Raw genomic sequence first — 12,902 nt, forward strand, 5'->3', positions numbered from 1 at the left:
AATACTACGGAGACGATCGAGAACCCAGGTTTGTTTTGATAATAAGACTCCTGTTAGTATCAACCACTGTGAATACCTATAACTACTGAACGTAGAACATAATGACTTAAATTGTAGGAGACACAGCAAATGCCAACCATGTTCCGATAAAAATGTCTACAGGATCAGTTGTCTCTCGAAGCATTCCGCACCCACTTAGCAACTGAATACCACCGAAACGATCGGGACAACGATCTGTTTTGATGAAGAAATTCTTGTCGATCGTAAACGAATGGAAATACCTCTAAATCAGCGGTTCTCAACCTTTTTTGACTCGTGGAACCCTTTCTCGTATATAATTTCCACGGAGGAGCCCCGTGTAGGCCTATTTTTCATTCATTCATCAAAAAGTTACTGATTTATTATTATTCAAAAATACGTATAATTATTTTTTCCGAATTCACTGGTTTTTTTTCCCTCGAGCTGCCGCGGAGCACCGGTTGAGAACCGCTGCTCTAGGTCATAAAGCAGGATTATCTCGCGTGAAGGATACAGAGTACACCATTCCGGTGCAAATAAATAAATATATACTGTCAATGAAACAGCTGTCCCTCGTACCATTCTGCACCCACTTAGCAACTGGATATTGCACCACAAAAGGGGTAGATTAGACGAAGCACCCATAAAAATAAAAGAAACCACGACGCAGTCGCCATCAACCTGCCCGTAATGCAAATACATTGGACACGAGAAGGAAGTGTGGTTTTCGGCCATCATTTCGCTTTCACTTTTTTTTTCAACCTCCACTTGATGGACAATAACAGGATGTAAGCGCAACATATTCAAATAACAAGGCACAGAAGGACGTAATAATGACAATAAAAAACTATATATATATAATAATTTCAGTAGCACATCATCTGATGACAACTCAGCTGAGACAACAACGGACAGACAGCATTAGGCATCCACACCAAACAACGCCTGTTTACACCTACCCAGGGAGGAAAAAAACGTGTGTGTGTATTAATCAAATGGAATCCTGCGGGAATTGCAAAAAAAACAAAAAATAAACATGGCGGGTCTTTCGGCACAAAATTATTACAACATTGTCAAACAAAAATGACTCACAAATAGAATACCACCGAAGAGGGATGTTGGGGAGGGGGATAATGCTAAAGCTGCACTGAATATTTTAAGAATATGTCTTCGAGTGAGAGGACTCGCTCACACACACACACCGCAATGCCTGCCATCCGACACCATATCAATTACGAAATATTAGAGAACGCATTAAAACTATGGTTTATTTGGAAAAGGGTGGTCACCAAGAAGGACTTCCTCGTTCTCCGAAAAAGCCCGCTGGGAATCCTCATCCAGTAAGGCCGTCTTTAACGCACCCTGGGCAAAGTGATATTATGTAGAGCTTCTACCTAGCTCAAAGTACCTGCCTCCCTACATATTTGATCTAAGAAACCTTGATTTGTTCTAAAGAGTGGAAGCTTGTGAGACAAAAGAGCTGAGACTTGTAAGGAGCTAAAGAGCTGAGACTTGTGGGCATTTGCGTACGCAAAGGGAGGGGGTTGGGGGTCATTTATATCTTCCCTTGAGGAGAGATTAGAACCCCAACAGTGTTATTTTGCAGGAAGAAACGTAAATCCTTCCCCCTTCAGAAGAAAAAAAATTGAAACCCCCCCCCCCCGGAAAAACTCCGCGTACGCCTATGGATCTTGTAGCGCTAAAGAGCCTAGACTTGTGGAGCTAAGACTTATGCAATGGCTTCTTGAAAACATCATATTCTGCCACTATAATTCTGCCATCATATAATCCACTTCTGGACGAAGTGGATTTTCTAGGATCCCTAGGATACCAGCTTGAAGTATCTGCCTACCAACATATAAGTTGGCAGGCAGATACTGTCAAAAACAAGGAATAATGACGCCCCCTTCTACAGTTGAGGCCCCATAGGCCATACCCGGGTAGGCCTAGGCCTCTAGTAAAAGCCAAGACTTGTGGAACTAAAAAACTAGGAATTGGTAGTTGGTTCAGCTAGACTAAAGAGCTACGAGTAGGACGAAAAGCTAGAACTCATAAGACTAAAGAACTAAGATTTGTGTGCTGTAAAGCTAAGGCTTGTTGGGCTAAAGAGCTAAAAAACCTTTGGGGGAGGGGTAAAGAGCTTGCAACTTGTTGGGCTAAAGAACTAAAACATTTAGGGGAGGGGTAAAGAGCTAAACCGTGGACGTATGAGAATAAAGAGCGAAGACGGGGGGGGGGGGAGATGAAGGGCTAAGATGTGTCACGTGTGGGGAGATAAAGAACTAAGACTTGTGGGACTAAAGAGTTATGATTTGCAAGACAAAAGACGGCTTGTGGGCAAAAGATCTAAGATTTGTGGGCAAAAGATCTAAGACTTGTGGGCAAAAGATCTAAGACTTGTGGGCAAAAGATCTAAAAACTTTTGGCAAAATAATATACTTTTTAAATCATTTATACAAAATCTTCATTTCTTCATCTGAATTTTTTTCAACAGCTCTCTGCTTTTCCCCAACCACCTTGCTTGGATCCCCTTATTACACGTGATTTTCACCCGTAGTCCCCTCAATACCCAGGACCACAAAGAGGGGGGGGGGCATACGACCGTAGGCCATAAAGACGTCCATTTCCCAACCAGGATGGAACCCAGCAGGAGATTGCCGAGCACTAACCCTACCTAAAACCTCTCCGTTAAAAAAACGAAAGGAAGAGTCTTTCAACTTCCGATTTCTTCTCACCCATGAATCAGCAATGGAACCAGCACACCACCTTGCAGCACACCAAACAACTTCACGACCAGTTTGTTCTCTAACCACCAAGGGCTCTTAAATGAGTTTTATCTCTGGTAGCGATCATTTTCCGTGGTGTGTACATCTTCATATTTATTTCTTTTTCTCCTTGAGCTTCTCACCATCGTACCTTAAAGAAGTCAGAAGATTTTACTTTTCCCCCGAACTCCACCATCTTAAGATTTCCTGATTTTTCACACCAATATAACCTGACTAGTTTCTCGCTTTCTCTCTCTCTCTCTCTCTCTCTCTCTCTCTCTCTCTCTCTCTCTCTCTCTCTCTCTCTCTCTCTCTCTCAATTCTTATCTGATTTGAATACAAAAAAGATTGGTAACCCCCCCCCCAGAGAACGAAGATTTTAGAAGCCTATATCTATATGTTAATAAGTTCGGGATGGGAAAAACTACATAATAAGTTCCTTATAGCGTATAAATACCAGTAGAAAGAGTCAAAAGAGACAGATCGTGATGTGGAATCGATTCTGTAAATTGCCGATTTCCCATCTGTTATCCATGATGTATATCATGTAAGTTGAATGTTTTTTCTTCTTCTTCCGTATGTGAGCATCCGGCAGGTTCGAGTCACAGGTGACGCTATTAGTGGTTAAATGGATGAAAATAGAGGGGGAGAGAGAGAGTAAGAAAAAAGTGAAAATGTATAAGATTGGAATTCAGATCCGACTGAAGAATCTTCAGCTGTATAATGATGCGCATAGGAACAGATAACCATGTCCTCGTTTTTAAACTGATGATGAAGTCAAATATGAGAGAGAGAGAGAGAGAGAGAGAGAAATGTTTTCGAAATCTTCCGGTTCCCAAGGTTCCCGGGTACTCCCTTTCCCCCACGTGTAAAGTTCTTCAGGGTATGACAAAAAATAAAGTAAGTGTACAGTAATGAACAGGTACAAAACAATTATATATACTGTAGTTATATGTGAAACAGTTACTCGCAAAGAGTGGAGGTGCGCGAGCTTCTTATACATTTCTAGAAAAATACGCTAGCCTAATAAAGTGTGTTTTTTTGGAGCGAGCAAGCGTATAGCGCATTTCTAGGAGAAGCAAACTCTTTACGCATTTCTACGGTAACGTACGCCTTCCACGAGTTTTCAGGAAGGCGCAAGCTTCTTACTCATTTATACAAGTACTCGCATCTACTACGCATTTCAAGGAGTAAGGAAGCTTGTCACGCATTCCAAGGAGTACGGAACCTTCTCACGCGTTTCAAAGAGTACGGAACCTTCTCACGCGTTTCAAAGAGTACGGAACCTTCTCACGCGTTTCAAAGAGTACGAAGTTTCCCCACACATTTCGAGGAGTATGCACATCTATATAACGCATTTCGAGGAGAAAGCATATCTATCACGCATTTTAAGAGTACGCACATGTATCACGCATTTCTAAGAGTACGCGCATCTATTACGCATTTCCAGGAGAATGCATATTTATCACGCATTTCAAGAGTACGCACATCTATCAGCATTTCAAGAGTACGCACATCTATCAGCATTTGGAGAACAACGCAAGTTTCCCACGCATTTCTAAGAGTATGCATATGTATCGCACATTTCAAGGAGTACGCATATCTATCGCACTTTTTAAGGAGTACGCAAGGTTCTCACGCATTTCAAGGAGTAGGCCTACGCATAAGAATATTACGCAAGTCCCAATCTTTATCGCAAATGCATTTCTAGCAATGGGCATGAATCCTACGCATTTCTAGCAATGAGCATGAATCCTACGTATTTCTGGGGGGGGGGGGGGGATCCGAGGGGTACGCACATCTATAACTCATTTCTAAGAGAAAGCATATTTATCACGCATTTCGAGAAGAACGCAAGCTTCCCACGCATTTCTAAGAGTACGCATATCTATCACACATTTCAAGGAGTAGGCCTACGCATAAGAATATTTACGCAAGTCCCATTCTTTATCACATTCACTGTCTTCATTTCCTGTCACAGTGGAGGCGCTGTATTTATTTTGTATACGAGGTATATTGTGTATATATTTAGACCATCCTCAAATCTCTCCCACTTCAACACACCAGCTTCTTCTTCTTACTTGCCCAACAAGTCTTCTCCACACTTCTTTGGAAGACCCAGGCTGTGGTCTCCGGCCCTTACGTGCCACTGGTTAGCTATGCATTTTAGTCAAATGGCTTGTACGTTATATCGACTTGATAGCTGTCTTCGTGGGAAGAACGACGCGAGTGATCCGATACTTGTGAGCACGGGGCAAGGGGACCACTGCCATAAGTCTTTACCAACTTTTTCCGACACAACCCTGCCTCTTTTGAGGTAACGGAAGTAAGTTGCTTTGCATCCGTCCGGGGTTGTGAGCGGTTGTATCTATCAACGCAAGTCACACGAAAATCTTGGGTTACGTTGGGATTGCACAACTAGAATAGTTAAAGCTTACCACGCGTATTCAGGAGTACTCAAGCTGCCCACACATCTCAAGGAGTACGCAAGGTTCCTACGCATTTCTTGGGGCACGCATATGAATAATACTTACGTAAGTAGCACACATATCTTGACAAGGCCGCAACTAGATATTTTTTCACCCGGGACAAGCTGGCATTTTGGGGCCCCTTGTAATGTAGAAGTACTTAAAGGATGAATTCGGCGCCCCCTTCTAGTTAAGCGCCCGGGGCACCAGACCCGGCTGCTCCCCCCTAGTTGCGGCCCTGTATCTTGGAGTGAGTTGGGCTCGCACATTCGAAAAGTAAAAGCTTCTCACGCGTACCCAGGAGTACACAAGTTTCCCATAAATTTCTAGGAATACGCACATCTACCACGTATTTCTAGTGAGGAATCCATTTCCAGATATTTCTAGGGCTAGGCACGTCTGCTATACAAATTTCGAAAAGGCACGCAAATGTATTGCGCATTTCTAGCAATGGGTATGAATCCTACGCATTTCTAGGAATGAGCATGAATCCTACGTATTTCTAGGATTAACAGGAAGAATCCTAAGCAAGTCTAGGTGTAGATAAGTCCCCTTTGCGTTTCTTATGATACTCACGTTTCGGAATCCTGTTAAGTTTGATAAATTTACCACTTTTGACGGCGAATATGCATAATACCCAAGCGTCGTTGGTAAATTTGATAAATGCATGAAAATTGTCGCCTTTATCTGTGATTATGCAGTAGTTTAATTGGTGAATATGAAAAAATTCCAAATGTGTGTGTGTTGAACAGTATATATATATAGTCAGACCCCGATATAATGATAAAAAATTTTACGATCGTAACCCGATATAATGATACAATACATGTATGAATTATCATGTATAGAATATCATATAGTACGATTAGCATATCATATCATGTTTACCAACGACGCGGCGCTTGGAAATTATGCGTGATCACCGGTAAAAGTGATAACTTTGTTTGTAATTATTAAATTTACCAGCGACGCTTGTGGGTGCTACGCATAATCGCTAGTATGTGCAATCGCCGGTAGGGAAATTTATCAAACCGAAACGCTTGGAAATTATACAGTCACCGGTAAAAATGATAACTTTTTCAGTACTTATTAAATTTACCAATGACGCTTGTGGGTGCTATACATAATCGTCGGTAAAAGAGATTAATTTAGGAAAGTTTATTAAATTTACCAACGGTGCTAGAGTACTATTCATAATCGCCGGTAAAATCGATTAATTTAGGTGAAATATATCAAACTCACCGAAATGCTAGGCAAATATTCATAATAACCAACTAAAATGACTTCAGCAAGCAGGTCCCGCAACTAGAGGGGGGTTGTACTGACGGGTGTGGTATCCCATTCGTTGGACCAGATGGGGGCACAGAATTCCCTCTTGGACCGCTCCTTCAACATTACACGGGGTGTCTAAAATTTGACCTGGGCCCTCGATCGACCAAGAACCTAATTGCAGCCAGTAGAATCGCCACAATCTCATTACTAGAGCACGGATTATATTCAAATACATAAGTGCATATGTAATTGCATATTGTAGCACTTTTTATAGTTGGTGCATATAAATGCATGATGCCACCAACATTTTAGATAAAGTGCATATTTCTGGCATTTTTTCACACATTAATCGCATTTGTACTAATGTTTTCGAGATAATTTTTATGTATATAACTTCTTATTCTTCGAATTTCTTCAATTTTTTCAAGAAAAAAATTTCACTATTGAGCATTATTCATTTTCGGGCATTCTTGAATGCATATTTTTGCACTTCTAATTCATGTTCATTTTTTTTGCGCATATTTTTTTTAGTTTCAGCTCTTTGGTTAGGCTACAACAATTCAGTGCTTTTAATATGAGTAATGAGTATCCCCCCCCCCCCACTTTTATGCTTATTTTTCATTTCTAGGGAAATTTCAACATTTTCAAATGCATATTTTTCTCATTTCACGTATATTTTTCAAGTATATGTGTCTTAAAGAAGATTGAAGAATTTTTTTTTTGGTACGTTTTTTATTTTATGCATATTTCTGTAATTTTAAAAGCATATTTTGGCAATTTTTCTGAATTTTTCTTTTTAGTGTTTCGACATATACTTTGAGACGCATATTTTTCTAATTTTTTTTTTTTTTTCATTTTCGGTGCCATAATTTGGCATATGATATGGATTTGTTTTCATTTTCTGCGCATGTATTTTTGATTTCATGGCATATCCCGGCATTTTGCTCATTTCAGCTCTTTAGAGCATATTTCAGCTCTTTAGAGCATATTTCAGCTCTTTAGCGCATATGTCAGCTCTTTAGAGCATATTTCAGCTCTTCAGCGCATATGTCAGCTCTTTAGAGCATATGTCAGCTCTTTAGAGCATATTTCAGCTCTATATAGCGCATATTTCAGTTCCTTAGTACATATTTCAGCTCTATATAGCGCATATTTCAGTTCCTTAGTACATATTTCATCGTTTTTATCGCATATTTTGCCACTTTTGTCGCATATTTCAGCGTTTTTTAGCGCACTTTTCAGTGTATAGATATATCAGCGTTTTTATTGTATATTACCGCGTTTTAATTGTATATTACCGCGTTTTACTGCATATTACAGCGTTTTGCTGCAGATTTCAGCGCTCTTTAGTGCATATTGCCGCACATTTCAGCGTTCTTTAGTGCATATTACCGCACATTTCAGCGTTCTTTAGTGCATATTTTGTCACTTTTTTTAGTGCATGTGTATAAGCCGCGCTCTACTCATTACTAACTATAAATTTGACTTCGACAAAAATTACGCACGCGGATATATCCTCATATATATATATATATATAATAGCATCATCCTTATAATGACGCAATCACGATCTAAAATTAAAATAAAAAAAAATAACAACAACAACAATAATAATAAAAGGCAAGTATTGTCATCCTTTTCAAAATCCGCGACTATTTCATGGCCGGACTACCACAAAAAGAATTCCAAAAAAAAAAAAAAAAAATCTCATTTGGCCTAAGCCACCAGGTGCAATAGTAAAAGAGTACGCATGGCTGAATGCAACTACGTACACGGTGACAGGGCAAGGAAGCTATTAGGCCTAACCGACGGCCGGACGTCCGCCCTCGAGGTGCGTACGTACGTGCGTACAGGAGGCCTATCTATACTGGGTCTTACGGCTCTCGGATCGACTCTACCATACCATTTTTTTTTTTTTTTTTTTTTACTTTTACTGTGTAAAAAAAAAAAAAAAAAACCTTCATTTTCGGGCGACCTCCAACGCAAAAAATACAAAAAAAAAAATGTCTGCAAAGTTCCCACATATGTTGGCGAGGACAGGAGATACGGTTTGTAGAAAACACCTGCATTCATGGACCTCGCCCATAAAAGAACGTTATGTACTATTCCAACCTGCTTATTATCAGGTGGACGGAAGAATAATAGTCGTGGAAAAAAAAAAAGAAAAATAGTTGTAATAATAATCGCAAAATATAAAAGGATAGCCTCGTAATTTTCCAAAAAAAAAAAAAAAGGTAAAAAACAAAATTGTGAAATTACAAAATACGCGTAAAAAAGGGCGCTTTTGTTACGGCCTAGTGTGAATTACACTTGTACTAGTTCAATATGCGTACGTCATTATATACGATGATATTAGTAATTAAAGGGTGAGTGTGTGTGTATTTGAGTTTGAAGTGTTGTTATATTGGGGGGAATTTTTTTTCAAATTTAATTTTTTTGGTGCGGTGAGGTCATCGTGATTCGGCCAGGATGGACAATGGACCGACCGTCTGTTAGGGCTGTTGATGAGTTAGGGCTTCGCCATATATGGCATGCGAATATGTGTGTTTAGGGAAGTGATTGAATTTATGGATAATGTTTTGTTTGCGTAATTATGTCATAATTCTGTGAATTATTTTGTGAATTTGTGTTATTTATCCACAAATAATGAAAAAGCGACAAATAAATGATAAAGCGACAGTGCAATTGTTAAGCCCGAGTGGCATGGTGGTAAGATGCTCGTCTACCATCGTGAAGGTTGTTGTCAGGGTCCTGGGTTCGAACCCAAGGGAGGATATAGATAAGATATTTTCCCTAACGAACTCGAGGCGACCACCGATAGGCAGCGACTTCACTTCCAACCCATCTCACTAATGGCAGTGAATTGCAATATAGCGATATGGCCAGGTTTGGTGAAGTAGTGAAATTGTTAAAAAACTGGAATTTTCAGTTTCTTTGCGCATTTTTATTTTTACCTACGTACAGAAAATTATATATTTTAGTGTATTATTATATAAATATTTTGATATGCAGTCGAATCTCTTTATTACGAACCCAAAGAGACCGGAGAAATCACTTCGTTATAATGAAATTTCGTTATAAAGGATTCGACTGCAGTATGTTACAATATCCTTAAATTGGAGAGGAATTTTCGTGGATAATATAATTGCTTTTTTAAAAGCATTTTGAAATTTGGTACTTTCTGAATAAATTTTCTTGGGATTTTGTTATTTATTAATAATTAAAAGAGAATTTTAGAAAAAAATGCTTTAGGATTCGTATTCTCGCTGAAAAGTGGAATTGTCCGAAATAATTTTTTTTTTGGTGTAATTCTATTTACGTATTTAAATTTTTTTTTCCCGATAAATTTTAAAGAACGGTATAAAAATTTACTAAATTTTCTCCTGAAAAGTAAAAAAAAAAAGAATTGTCACAATATCCTAAAAATTGTAGTATGTTGAAAAAATATTGGTAAATTACTTTCCCACGATTATCAATTTTTTTAATAACGGATCAATAAGTAACGAAATTTTGGAGAAAGATTGTTCAGAATTTGTTGACATTGATTGCAGCGAAGAAAAAATTTCTCCACGAAAAGGGAAATTTTTAATTATATTTTTTTTTTGTTTCATTTACGTAGTAAAAAATTAGAAAAATTAGATTTTTTTCCTTAAACAAAGGAATTTTTTTATTTAGAAATATGAAAATGTTTTTTTCTATAGAAATTTAAAAAAATTATACAACTAAAGAATTTTAGAGAATTTTTCTTCCGGAATTGTTTGTATTGATAAAATTAATAAAACGAACAATAAAAAAAAGGTAAAAAGAGAAATTTCTGAAAAATTTTCTCATGCTATTTTATTTTCGTATTTGAAAAAAAAAACTAAATTTCGTTTTTTGTGAAAATTTAGTGAATTTTTCTTCATTCTTTCAAAAGTAAGTTACTTTTGAAAAAAATTTGGTACATTTCTAAATAAATTTTCCCTAGATTTTGGATTTTTGCTATTTACATTAAAGAGAATTTCGGAGAAAATTTTTTTTCCCCGATTTGCTGGCATTGGACGAATAATTGAACTAATGAATTTTTAAAAATGTAAACATACGGTAAATTTTCTAATAAAATTTAAAAAATTGTACATTGAAATATACGGAAGAATGAGTTGAAATATCCTAAAATTGCAGTAAAATTGGATATTTGAATTATTCTTTCAGACACTAGATTTTTTCTTTTGATACATTTCTTAACTAATCATTTTACAGAATTTGTATTTGTAAATTTTCAAATTCTCTTTTTGTAAATTTCAAGAAATTAACAAACAAAAATTTATACATTGTTGAACAATTTTGACAGTTTTGCAAAATGTTTGAAATGAAAACATTAATAGAATTTTGTATTTTACGGAAAATTTTCCATAATTACTAGTAAATTTTGATCATGTTTTGGTAAATAATTTTTTTTATATTTTAAGTAGTTATTTTATTTTGGAAAATTTGCCTGCTAGCGTTTGTTAAGACAATTTTTCTTTTAAAAATTGACAAATTTCTCAATAGAAGTTGTATAAAAATTTCTGAACGTAATCCCTCGATTTTTTGTAAATTTTTGAAATTTCTGAATAAAATTTGTAATACATAAAATGATTTAACGGAATTTCTATAACAAAATTCACGAATTTATTTATCAAAACACACACGCAAATCTAATAAATTTCATTGTTCTCAAAATTCAAAAAATTTTCCATAAATTTCACAATCGATACATAAATTTCAATTCTCAATATATGTGAAATAATTTTGAAATGTACATTACCATTAAATTATGCAGCCAATAGTGGTCAGTCTCGTTAACTATCCAGTGTGTGTGTGTTCGTATCGAAGTGTGATTTCGCATCCGAGAGGTGATTATCTCTGTACATCGTTGTACATCATCTGTACATCACAAAATCACGTACGGTTATGTACACAGTATTGAGTTTCGCATCATGTTACGGATCATGTTTCCTTCATGTACAATGTTCCTTATAATTTATCTGTACAATCTGTTCGAAAAAGATAAATGAATAATCATCAGTATACAATAAATAAGCATCAGTACACAATAAATAAGCATCAGTGCACAATAAATAAGCATCAGTACACAATAAACAACATTACTACGCTATAAATAATCATCAGTACACAATAAACAACATTACTACGCTATAAATAATCATCAGTACACAATAAACAACATTACTACGCTATAAATAATCATTAGTACACAATAAATAATCATCAGTATACAATAAATAATACACACACATTAGTACACATAATAAATAAGCTTCAATGTAACGGCGTATAACACAGATTTATGATAATATTTTCAACACAAAAAAATCCCTATGTTTAATATTTTCAGTTTAATTATCAATTGCGGCTCCCTAAGGAGGTGCGCGTCACAGTTTGGAAACCCCTGCCGTATAAAATGTTTACTATAAAACTTTTCTCTTTTGCGGTCACCAGCGGGACAAAAGAATTCGTCCGTAAAAGAGGGGTGACCGTTAATCAGGGGTTTGAAATGCATACTTTTATTATACAAAGGGGAATTATTATTTGGCCGTAAAAGAGGGGTGACCGCATCTGAGGGGGGGGTTGTCCGTTAAGAGTGGGGTTTTACTGTATTTCATTAAATGTCATTTATTATTCCAGATTCTTCACCAAATTTAATTTTTTTTTAATGAAATAACGTTTAGTCCTTTAGCTCTTGATTAGTAATTTGCAGTGATACATTGCAAATTGTGCGATCATCAAAATAAATTATGGAATTGGAAAAATTAAATTCAGAAAACAATCTTAAATGAAATTATAAATTTACCAGTGTTTGTTCATAAATTAAACATTCAAATTCGACCGTTTTTGAATTGCGAGTATTGAGAATAATATTCAAATAATTTACAGTTCAATTCCAAAATTTAATTTGAAATATATTATTAGCACTGGGGTATAGGTACAATTTTTCAAACACTGTTAAATTGTAATACTTATGTAATACAAAAATTTTCACATTACAGTAAATTATGGATTCCGAATAATATGAAAGTTTTCAATACGAGTTTCATGTGATTTTGCGTAAAATTTTTCTTCTTTTTATTTTTCTGAAATCAATGCGAAAAAAAATCATTGTACAATTATTATAAAAATTATTGTTTATCGATTTCCAACCACTTCCAATTATTGAATGAAAATCGCTCCAATTGTAAATATTAAATCGTGTCAATTATTAATTTCTAATTATTACAATAATATTTAAATTCTAAATCTCCAGCCATTACAATTATTACTAATCTCCAATCATTCCAATATTATTCCATTCATTCCAATATTATTCCATTCATTCCAATATTATTCCAATCATTGCAAT

At 36.1% G+C, this 12,902-nt stretch overlaps 1 long non-coding RNA gene across 1 annotated transcript in view; it reads right to left on the reverse strand.

The window, feature by feature from the left end:
- The window catches only part of LOC149070757 (uncharacterized), a 500,755-nt gene that overhangs the window by 34,497 nt on the left and 453,356 nt on the right, over positions 1 to 12,902 (reverse strand). The window contains exon 4 of the long non-coding RNA XR_016194986.1: positions 11,310 to 11,538. This is a non-coding gene — a long non-coding RNA (uncharacterized LOC149070757). The remainder of the gene's footprint in view (positions 1 to 11,309; positions 11,539 to 12,902) is intronic.

This window comes from Pholcus phalangioides, unplaced genomic scaffold (genome assembly GCF_987345545.1).
Source record: "Pholcus phalangioides strain wild (caught in Gottingen) unplaced genomic scaffold, Ppha-v1.0 ptg000020l_1, whole genome shotgun sequence".
Classification (NCBI taxonomy): Eukaryota; Metazoa; Arthropoda; class Arachnida; order Araneae; family Pholcidae; genus Pholcus; species Pholcus phalangioides.